General features: G+C 38.6%; 1 pseudogene; it reads left to right on the forward strand.

Annotated features, from left to right (window-relative positions):
* The first annotated feature begins 3,098 nt into the window (after nucleotides 1-3,098).
* LOC138930690 (transmembrane protein 126A pseudogene) lies at nucleotides 3,099-3,622 on the forward strand (annotated as a pseudogene).
* The last annotated feature ends 4,903 nt before the right edge of the window (nucleotides 3,623-8,525 follow it).

The following is an 8,525-nucleotide window of genomic DNA, read 5'->3' on the forward strand; positions in this document are numbered from 1 at the left end:
CCCCCGCCAAAAAAAACAGCCTGTACTGTGCAAGTGTGAAGCAGCAGTGGGTTTAGTGAGGTAATCCACAATTAGCCATTAGAAGATATTTGCATAGTTAATTAAATATCACTACTGATTGAAAGGTGTGTGTGTGAGCACATGCATGCAGGTGGAGAACTTAGGAATAAAGTAAAGATTTCTAAACTATTTAAAAGCAGTGGGTACTGTCCCATTGTTAGTGCAAGGCAAGATTCTAGTCTTTTCTTTTACAGGTAGTGTATTAGTCTGCTAGGGCTGCTATGATAAAATACCACAGACTGGGTGGCTTAAACAACAGAAGTTTATTTTCTCACAGTTCTGGCAGATGAAGGTCCAGATCAAGGTGCCATCAGGGTTTGCTTCTGGTGAGGCCTATCTACCTGGCTTATAAATGGCTGCCTTCTCACTGTGTCTTCACATGTTTTTCCCCCTGGGTGTGTGTACAGAGAGGGAGGGAATTCTGGCAACCCCTCCCCTTCTCATGAGGATGCCATGCCTACTGGATTAGGACCCCACCCTCATGACCTCATTTATCCTTAGTTCTTTCCTTAAAGGCCCTATCTCCACACATAGTTCTTTCTTAAAGGCCCTATCTCCACACATAGTCATATTGGGGATGAGGCTTCAGTGTACCAATTTGGTAGGGACACAGTTCAGTCCATAGCAGGAAAGCAGCATGTCTTAGTGGAACACCTTGAACATTGGAATCCATTTGACCTGGTTTGGGGTCCCATTGATGCCAGTTGTGTGGCTTTGGGCAAATTACATCATCTTTCTGTGCCTCAGTTTCCTCATCTGCCTACCTTTCAGGTTGATAGCCTTCAATAGATAAAAGCTATAGTTATTTTCATTGCTTATTTCAGGCAATTGCTTATTGAGGACTTTGTCTTACTCTTTGTATAACTTGTTTTAAAAAAAAAACTTATAAGAGGATTCTCTTTGACTCTCTCAATGTGTTTTGTTGTGTTCTTACATGCAGGGGGTGGTGGTTTGCTTCCAGTTTGAGTAGAAGTTCTTTGAGGGCACGGAACAGTCCATCTTATATTTCTTTTTATCTGGCACTTCACATAGTATATTTTACATAGCAGATACTCAAGACAACATGATATTTTTGTTGGTTAGAAAGCTATTGCATCTGCCTTCTTGATTTTGGGGCCACTTTTTTTTTTCCTCTATCCGTACTACTACTACTAAGTCACGACAGTCATGTCCGACTCTGTGTGACCCCATAGACAGCAGCCCACCAGGCTCCCCCGTCCCTGGGATTCTCCAGGCAAGAACACTGGAGTGGGTTGCCATTTCCTTCTCCAATGCATGAAAGTGAAAAGTGAAAGTGAAGTAGCTCAGACGTGTCTGACCCTCAGTGACCCCATGGACTGCAGGCTTCCAGGCTTCTCCATCCATGGGATTTTCCAGGCAAGAGTACTGGAGTGGGGTGCCATTGCCTGCTCTATCTCTACCTCTCCTTTAACATGGCCCTGTTAATGAATTTTAGCACATTATATGGGATTGTTGGAAGTCCTGAAATTAGTAACTAATTGTTGATGTTTATGCCTTATTTTCTACTTCATTCTAGAAAGTAGCTATCAGTATATGGTAAGTCCTGAAACGAAAGGATCCACTTGTGTCGCTGTCAGCTATTGAACTAAAGTCAATCAGTTTCTGACAAAGTTCCCCCCTAAAGAGCAGAGACAGACTATTAGCAATTAAGTTTAAGTTATTGTTTATGTTAGTTCCTACATGGTAGTAATTTTTCCTGTTTTTAGAAAGGATCTGTGTAATATATTTCAAGCTCCTGTTATTAATATTTATAAATTCTCTGAAGATTATGATTTTCAGAATAGGAATATGTTGACTTACTGTGTGTGGTTAATAGTTTGAACAAATAGTCAACTATGTGTGTTTGGGCTAAAATGAAGTAGAAGACATTTTAGTTCAAGGAGCTTATGGCCCAATATGAGACATAATCTATGGTGATATGACAAATGAAACTATAATACTCTAATCAAAATTCAAATGAGAATGCTGTTTGAGCTCATCAAGATTATAAGTCACTAGAGAGAAGATCAACTTATATTTCCTTATATCTTCACCATAACTGTTTTGGTGCCAGATAGAATTAATGTTCATAGACATTCCATGAATAACCAATTTCTCTTTTATTGACATATGCTGCGGCTGCTGCTAAGTCGCTTCAGTCATGTCAAACTCTCTGCGACCCCATAGATGGCAGCCCACCAGGCTCCCCTGTTCCTGGGATTCTCCAGGCAAGAACACTGGAGTGGGTTGCCATTTCCTTCTCCAGTGCATGAAAGTGAAAAGTGAAAGTGAAGTTGCTCAGTCGTGTCCAACTCTTCGTGACCCCATGGACTGCAGCCTACTAGGCTCCTCCATCCATGGGATTTTCCAGGCAAGAGTACTGGAGTGGGGTGCCATTGCCTTCTCCTTATTGACATATAGTTGATTTACAATCTGTTATTAGTTTAAGGTGTATGGCATAGTGATTCAGTATTTGTGTAGATTATACTATATTAAAAGTTATTGCAAAATAATGGCTATAATTGCTTGTGCTGTACAATATATTCTTGTTTTTTATTTTATACATTGTATTTTGTATCTCTTAATCCTCTACCCATATCATGCCCTTTCCTCCTTTCTTCTCCTCACTGGTAACCACTAATTTGTTTTCTGTATCTGTGAGTCAGTTTCTCTTTTGCTATATATGTTCCTTTGTTGTATATTTTTAGATTCCTCATGTAAGTGATATCATACATAATTTGTCTTTCTCTATCTATTTCACTCAGTGTAATATCCTCTCGATCCACCCACGAGCTCACAAGTTTTTTGACCTACACTGGAAAGTTTTTGACAAACCTTCAGTCTCTGTCATTTTTTCTTCACAACTCTAGGTGATAAAGACTGTGGATATAATAAAACAAGAACATATAAATGACTTGTCTTGTGCAGCCCAAGTGGCTGCACATGGGAGACTTGAGCAAAGGTTGGGGTGAGCCCTCGCTTGGCTGATGAAGACCAGAGGAGACAGCGACGGCTGGTAGAAGAGTGTAAGGCTCAAGATGGAAAATCATGAACCAGATGGTACTATCAAGGAAAACTTAATTGATATCGTAGCCAGAAAAATTAACCAACTCCCAGAAGCAGAAAGGAATCTGCTTGAAAATGGATTGACATATTGGACTTGATACTACTCTCTGTAGCCTAATAGCAAAGTCTTTTTCTATACATCTTACATGTGACACAGGCTGCTGGCTTACCAATGGCAGTGATCCCATTTTTGACAGCAAACATATCTTACAAAGGTTTTGTAAGTTTACCTTTGAATACAGGTGATCTGCATTGTGAAACCGGTGGCCTGTACCCTGTTTTCTGGCTGTCCCTGTGAATGGTGGCCTAGCAGCTAGGTATAATTCAGCCCTGGCTACCAGAGAAAGGAAACATCTTAAATTACTGGATTAGGACTTCTAAGCCTGTCTTTAGAAAGATGTTATTTCCCATTTTGCTCCAGACTGGGTTTGCTGCATACCTTGGGTCTAGACAATATAAACTACTTATAAAGGCTCTTCAGTTACCCAGAAGTTGAGTGATTGTTAAGCAAATCTGTACACAAAAATTAAACTAACCTACATCTAAGTATGAATAAACAGACTTGTACATAAAAATAAAATGACTTGTCATTTTAAAGCTAATATGTACTTAGGTATGTATTTCCATGCATGAGTCAACAAGATATACCTCCTTTATTAATAATGCAATAACAGTGATGTTTTTATACATAAACAAATTAATTGTTTCACTGCATTACTCAGTTCTAAACCTCTCTCTAGCCTCCAGCATAGTGTATCTTCTTAAAATCTGAGTGTAGACTGTTGCATTGTGAAGTCCTAGGGTTCTGCCAGGAGCTGATATTTGGTCATTTCACACCAGAAAATGCCCCTCCAAGGGCTTTTTCTTTGGGTTTCCTCTTTCTTTGAATGATACTGCCAGTGTCCTGTCCCTGTCTCACCTGCACAAGTCACCAGTATCATTCATCTTTTATGTCTGCCTTTTCCCTGTCCTTATCCCTCAACTGCAAGCAGTGATTAAGATACGAAACTTCTAGGAGTTCCAAGTCTGGGCCCATCTTTCTTTGTTTCAGTTTCCATTGCTTTTACTTCAAATTATCATTATCTCTTGCTTCTCTGGAAGTAATTGTCCAGTCACCAGTTTCTCTTTGCTCCCATTATTAGTGTGGATCTTTCTCTCACTCAGTGTCTATATAAATATTATCTTGATTCTGCCTCAGCAGTGGGCTGCTGTTACCTCCATTCATACCCCACCAATCTATTGCTTACATTATCCACATACTGGCATACCCTACTTCTCCCCTATCCACACATCTAAGGTTTTTTCCTTCTTTAATCCTATCAAAACACTCTATTTCCACAAAGCATTTCTCTTTCCATTAAACCATAATACCTCAACTGTAACCTTTGGCTGACATTTACCACAGACTCCCTATTTCAGTGATTACTGGTATACTTAAAATTCTTTCGAGTTAGAAGCTGTAATTAACTTATGTCTTATCTAATCTTAGGCACGTCTAAATTTCATCCTCACTGGTTTATACCTAAAGAATATGAAAAGAAGGAAAGTTTAAAGCATACTAGGTTTATGGAAGAAATACAATAAATAAACCAATGTAACAGAGTTTGGGAACATGAGAAATTTGGAACACAATTAGACAAAATCATGTATGGAGTATCAGACGAATTCATGTGTTCTTTCTTTTTTTTTAATCTTTTTTTTATTTTTTTAAACTTTAAATTTATTTATTTTAATTGGAGGCTAATTACTTTACAATATTGTGGTGGTTTTGCCATACATCAAAATGAATCTGCCACGGGTGTACACGTGTTCCCCATCCTGAACCCCACTCCCACCTCCATCCCCGTACCATCCCTCTGGAGCATCCCAGTGCACCAGCCCCAAGCATCCTGTATCTTGCTTCAAACCTAGACTGGCAATTCATCTCTTATATGATATTATACATGTTCCAATGTCATTCTCCCAAATCATCCCGCCCTCTTGCTCTCCCACAGAGTCCAAAAGTCTGTTCTATACATCTGTGTCTCTTTTGCTGTCTTGCATATAGGGTTATTGTTACCATCTTTCTAAATTCTATATATATGCATTAGTATGCTATATTGGTATTATTCTTTCTGGCTTACTTCACTCTGTATAATAGGCTCCAGTTTCATCCACCTCATTAGAACTGATTCAAATGTATTCTTTTTAATGGCTGTGTATATGTATATGTACCACTGCTTTCTTATCCATTCATCTGCTGATGGGCATCTAGGTTGCTTCCATGTCCTGGCTATTATAAACAGTGCTGTGATGAACATTGGGGTACACGTGTCTCTTTCAATTCTGGTTTCCTCGGTGTGTATGCCCAGCAGTGGGATTGCTGGGTCATAAGGCAGTTCTATTTCCAGTTTTTTAAGGAATCTCCACACTGTTTTCCATAGTGGCTGTACTAGTTTGCATTCCCACCAACAGTGTAAGAGGGTTCCCTTTTCTCCACATCCTCTCCAGCATGTATTGTTGTAGACTTTTGGATCACAGCCATTCTGACTGGTGTTAAATGGTACCTCATTGTGGTTTTGATTTGCATTTCTCTGATAATGAGTGATGTTGAGCATTTTTTCATGCGTTTGTGAGCCATCTGTATGTCGTCTTTGGAGAAATGTCTGTTTAGTTCTTTGGCCCAGTTTTTGATTAGGTCGCTTATTTTTCTGGAATTGAGCTATAGGAGTTGCTTGTATATTTTTGAGATTAGTTGTTTGTCAGTTGCTTCATTTGCTATTATTTTCTCCCATTCTGAAGGCTGTCTTTTCACCTTGCTTATAGTTTCCTTTGTTGTGCAGAACCTTTTAATTATAATTAGGTCCCATTTGTTTATTTTCGTTTTTATTTCCAATATTCTGGGAGGAAGGTCATAGAGGATCCTGCTGTGATGTATATCGGAGAATGTTTTGCCTATGTTCTCCTCTAGGAGTTCTATAGTTTCTGGTCTTACGCTTAGATCCTTAATCCATTTTGAGTTTATTTTTGTGTATGGTGTTAGAAAGTGTTCTGGTTTCATTCTTTTACAAGTGACTGACCAGTTTTCCCAGCACCAGTTGTTAAAGAGATTGTCTTTTCTCCATTGTATATTCTTGCGTCCTTTGTCAAAGATAAGGTGTCCATAGGTGCGTGGATTTATCTCTGGGCTTTCTATTTTGTTCCATTGATCTATATTTCTGTCTTTGTGCCAGTACCATACTGTCTTGATGACTGTGGCTTTGTAGTAGAGCCTGAAGTCAGGCAGGTTAATTCCTCCAGTTCCATTCTTCTTTCTCAAGATTGCTTTGGCTATTCAAGGTTTTTTGGATTTCCATACAAATTGTGAAATTATTTGTTCTAGATCTGTGAAAAATACCATTGGTAGCTTGACAGGGATTGCAGTGAATCTGTAGATTGCTTTGGGTAGTATACTCATTTTCACTATATTGATTCTTCTGATCCATGAACATGGTATATTTCTCCATCTATTAGTGTCCTGTTTGATTTCTTTCACCAGTGTTTTATGGTTTTCTATATATAGGTCTTTAGTTTCTTTAGCTAGATATATCCCTTAAGTATTTTATTCTTTTCATTGCAATGGTGAATGGAATTGTTTCCTTAATTTCTCCTTCTATTTTCTCATTGTTAGTGTATAGGGATGCAAGGGATTTCTGTGTGTTGATTTTATATCCCACAACTTTACTATAGTCATTGGTTAGCTCTAGTAATTTTCTGGTCAAGTCTTTAGGGTTTTCTATGTAGAGAATCATGTCATCTGCAAACAGTGAGAGTTTTACTTCTTCTTTTCCAATTTGTATTCCTTTTATTTCTTTTTCTGTTCTGATTGCTGTGGCCAAAACTTCCAGAACTATGTTGAATAGTAGTGGTGAAAGTGGGCACCCTTGTCTTGTTCCTGACTTTAGGGGAAATTCTTTCAATTTTTCACCATTGAGGATAATGTTTGCTGTGGGTTTGTCATATATAGCTTTTATTATGTGGAGGTATGTTCCTTCTATTCCTGCTTTCTGGAGAGTTTTTATCATAAATGGATGTTGAATTTTGTCAAAGCTGCCTCTGCATCTATTGAGATAATCATATGGCTTTTATCTTTCAATTTGCTAATGTGGTGTATTACGTTGACTGATTTGCAGATATTGAAACTTGAGAGTCCCTTGGACTGCAAGGAGATCCAACCAGTCCATTCTGGAGGAGATCAACCCTGGTATTTCTTTGAAAGGAATGATGGTAAAGCTGAAACTCCAGTACTTTGGCCACCTCATGCGAAGAGTTGACTCATTGGAAAAGACTTTGATGCTGGGAGGGATTGGGGGCAGGAGGATAAGGGGATGACAGAGGATGAGATGGCTGGATGGCATCACTGACTCGATGGACGCGGGTCTGAGTGAACTCCTGGAGTTGGTGATGGACAGGGAGGCCTGGTGTCCTGCGATTCATGGGGTCGCAAAGAGTTGGACATGACTGAGTGACTGAACTGAACTGAACTGAAGAATCCTTGCATCCCTGGGATAAAGCCCACTTGGTCATGGTGTATGGTCTTTTTAATGTGTTGTTGGATTCTGATTGCTAGAATTTTGTTAAGGATTTTTGCATCTATGTTCATCAGTGATATTGGCCTGTAGTTTTCTTTTTTTGTGGCATCTTTTTCAGATTTTGGTATTAGGGTGATGGTGGCCTCATAGAATGAGTTTGGAAGTTTACCTTCCTCTGCAATTTTCTGGAAGAGTTTGAGTAGGATAGCTGTTAGCTCTTCTCTAAATTTTTGGTAGAATTCAGCTGTGAAGCCATCTGGACCTGGGCATTTGTTTGCTAGAAGCTTTCTGATTACAGTTTCAATTTCCGTGTTTGTGATGGGTGTGTTAAGATTTTCTATTTCTTCCTGGTTCAGTTTTGGAAAGTTGTACTTTTCTAGAGAATTTGTCCATATCTTTTATGTTGTCGTTTTTTTGGCATATGATTGCTGATAGTAGTCTCTTATGATCCTTTGTATTTCTGTATTGTCTGTTGTGATCTCTCCATTTTCCTTTCTAATTTTATTTATTTGATTTTTCTCCCTTTGTTTCTTGATGAGTCTGGCTAATGGTTTGTCAATTTTATTTATCCTTTAAAAGAACCAGCTCTTGGCTTTGTTGATTTGTGCTATGGTCTCTGTTTCTTTTGGATTTATTTCTGCCCTAATTTTTAAGATTTCTTTCTTTCTACTAACCCTAGAGTTCTTCATTTCTTCCTTTTCTAGTTGCTTTAGGTGTAGAGTTAGGTTATTTATTAGACTTTTTTCTTGTTTCTTGAGGTATGTCTGTATTGCTATGAACTTTCCCCTTAGCACTGCTGTTATAGTGTTCGACAGGTTTTGGGTTGTTGTATTTTCATTTTCATTCGTT

The sequence above is a fragment of the Ovis canadensis genome, chromosome X (genome assembly GCF_042477335.2).
Source record: "Ovis canadensis isolate MfBH-ARS-UI-01 breed Bighorn chromosome X, ARS-UI_OviCan_v2, whole genome shotgun sequence".
NCBI classification, from domain to species: Eukaryota; Metazoa; Chordata; class Mammalia; order Artiodactyla; family Bovidae; genus Ovis; species Ovis canadensis.